This window comes from Bison bison, unplaced genomic scaffold (assembly GCF_000754665.1).
Source record: "Bison bison bison isolate TAMUID 2011002044 unplaced genomic scaffold, Bison_UMD1.0 scf7180017864500, whole genome shotgun sequence".
NCBI classification, from domain to species: domain Eukaryota; kingdom Metazoa; phylum Chordata; class Mammalia; order Artiodactyla; family Bovidae; genus Bison; species Bison bison.
Genome location: NW_011495059.1, coordinates 422049 through 425190, shown reverse-complemented (window position 1 = coordinate 425190; position 3142 = coordinate 422049).

Below are 3142 nucleotides of genomic sequence, written 5' to 3'. Positions count from 1 at the left end.
GTCCCTTTATTTGGGTTTTGGCAAGGCGGTTTAGCAGGATGAGCGCATTGTCTGGGGCTCTCCGCTCAACTACGGCAGACTAGTGGAAACTGGCCAGTGGCATTGAACAAATCTGGATTCAAATCGCGACTTGTGTCTTTGTGACCTAGGGCAAATGATTTTAGCTCATTGAGGTATGATTTACATGCAATAAAATGGAAATTTGAAGTGTACTGTTCCATGAGTTTTGACAAATATAACCACCCTTGTGACCCCTATCCCAATCCAGATATAGAACATTCTGTCACCCCAGAAAGTTCCCTCATGCTTCTTTCCAGTCAATACCACTACGTCTGGAGGAAATTACTTACCTGATTTCTATTATCAGTGGTTTATTTAAATTCAGTGTATGTGTACTAAGTCAGTTTAAGTCCTAGAACTTCATATGAAGCATATACATTTTTGCATCTGGGTTCATTTTGCTCAATGAAGTGTCCTTAAGATTCATTCATGTATTTATCCCTAATTTGTTCTATTTTATTGCTTAGTAATATGACATTGTGTTGGTTTATTTGTTCACCTGCCGATGGACATTTGCGTTTGTTTCCATGTTGGGGCTGTTATAAATAAAGCTGCTGTGAACATCCTTATACAAGTTTTCTGTGAGTGGGGCAAATTATTTAATATCTTTGAGCCTCAGTGTCCTCTTAAGGACATCACTGTCTACTTCTGAGGTTCAGGAGAGTTAATTGAGTTAATATAGGGTATAAAAGTTCTTGGCACATACTGGCTAGTAGTTAGATAGTAATGGTATCAACCACTTGGGACCTATTCCAGTGAGAGGCTTAGCATCTCTGTGTTCCACATATCCTTCATCCCTGTTTCAAACATCCTTCAGGGCCAACTTGGGTACCACTTTCTCCATGCAGGGCTCCATGGTCAGTAACCTTCTGTCTTTTTCCAGGCATCCCCCCAAGAACTGGTTACTGCATGGGTTTTGGCATGTTCTGCCATCCATCATTCAGTCAACAGTTACCGAGCACATGTTTGTGCTAGGCACTGTACTTGGCAATAGAAGTGAAACAAAGTGACTCAAATTGCTTCCCTCTGGAGCTTATGTATCAGCATGGGAAGTCATAAATATATGGATGAGATTGTTATGGTATTGTGACCGATGCCATCAGTACAACTATGGAGAAAAAGGAAGCAGGGAAGAGAGTTAGGGGTGTCAGGTCCAGGGACTGGTTTGCCGTTTTAAGTAGTGAGGTTGGGGAAGACCTTGTGGTCTAGACCAGGAGTTCTCAAATTCATGTACACAATAGCAATCATCTGGAAAGATTTGAAACACAGGTTCCGGGGCACCCCTTCCTGCCCTGAGATTCTGATTCAGCTAATTTGTGCTGGGGTCCTGAGGGTCTGTGTGTCTGACGAGCTCCCAGTCCTGCCGCTGCCACTCCGGAGACCACATGTTATGCAGCAGTGGTTCAGTTGTTTGTATACAGGGCTTTGTGGGCTCCCACCAGGCAGGAACCATGCCCAGCACCTGGCACAGTGCCTGACCGATAATTACTCAGGAAATTGTGCTGGTGGGTGAATGATTCAACTCTCCACCCCCACAGTTCTGGGCACGGCATCTTGTCCCTGGATGCGATCTAGACAAGCTTGGGTAGTGCATGATTGGTGGCTCCTTGTGACGAAAATCCACGAAGTGGGAGGGGCTGGTCCCACCTTCACCCAGACTTGAGATTGGAGAGGCCTGCTCAGCATCCCTGGTAGGTGAGGTCCCCACGGCATCTTTCTCCTGGGACACTGGTGGCTGTGGGCAGGTCCCTGGGGGAGGAGCCCTGGGCTGGCTGGTCCTGGGGGAACTCTGGAAGGGCACCTGTGTTTCTGTTAGGAGGCTTTTTCACTTTCTGTCCAAGGATGTTCTCTATAGGATGTCCTCTATAAGATGTTCTGTATAGGATGTCCTCCCCCAGCCTGTCCCAAAGATTCCACAGCACCACACTTCTATACCTTACCGATGTCAGGAGCAGCAGCCCAGGTCTGGCACAGCTGTCCCCAGTCTACTAGATGACCTTGAGCATGAAAATGCCATACCCTGGGCCTGTGTTCCCCTCTGTGCAAAAAGGAGAGCAAATTAGTGACCCTTAGCCTTGTGAGATAGGGGGCTGTGGTGTGGAAATACAATGAAATAAAGTCTGGGCATGTCTTTATAACTGAAGAGTGTGGTAACTGTAAACTATAAACTGTAAACTATAAACACGTCCTTTATAACTGTAGAGGATTATGCTTTTGGAAGAGATGGGCTCTCATATACTTCAGTAGGTAGGTACCACCGTCTCTGTCTCCCTTTACTTTTGTGTTTCCTGGCACATAGGTGCTAGGTAAATATTTGCTGAATGAATGAATTCAGAGCTGGCCTGTTGTTCCCTGTGGCTTGAAGAACTTAGCATCTGTTTGGCTCTTATAATCTGAAGACTTTTGTAGTGAGCGCCTGGTGTTCAGGGTAGGGCAGAGGCCAAGAGTCTTTTGGCTGACCTGACATTCCTAGAAGAGCTTCCCTGCGTAGGCCCGGGGGACTGAGCCCAGCATGGAGAGCAGCCAATAAGCTGGGAAGAGCCTTACCCTTATCCCAAGGATCCCCGGGTGGCATAGCTGCCAGCCCCATGTGGTTCTGTAGGGCATTTATTTTGCTCCTCTAATTTCCCAGTGCTGGTCTCAGGTTAGAAAGGCAGCGTAAATTCTGTAACCCAGCAGACTTGGCTTTGATCCTCAATGCAGGCAAGTTATTTCACCTCCCTGTGCCTCAGTCTCCTTATCTGGAAAATGGGCACATCAATACTTACCCCACCACCACCCCCCCGCCCCAACCCCCATAAGGTTGCCTTGAGGACTAGAAATCCTGCTTGTAAGGCACTCAGCACCAGCAGGAAATGCTTTCATTTCTATTCACAAAGAGCAGCACAATTGAAAGTTAAATTGCAAGAGGAATCTAGTTTCAGCGCAGGCTGCTGGGGGAAGGGTCTTCCTAACGTGAGATCTTTTCGTGCCATAGTCTCTAGATCTGATTTTCCCGGGCCTCCGGTTTGAAGCGATCTCTGCACAGCATTATGGAGGGACAAGGGCTGTGCACTTCCTTTGCGTCTTTTTTTTTTTTTTT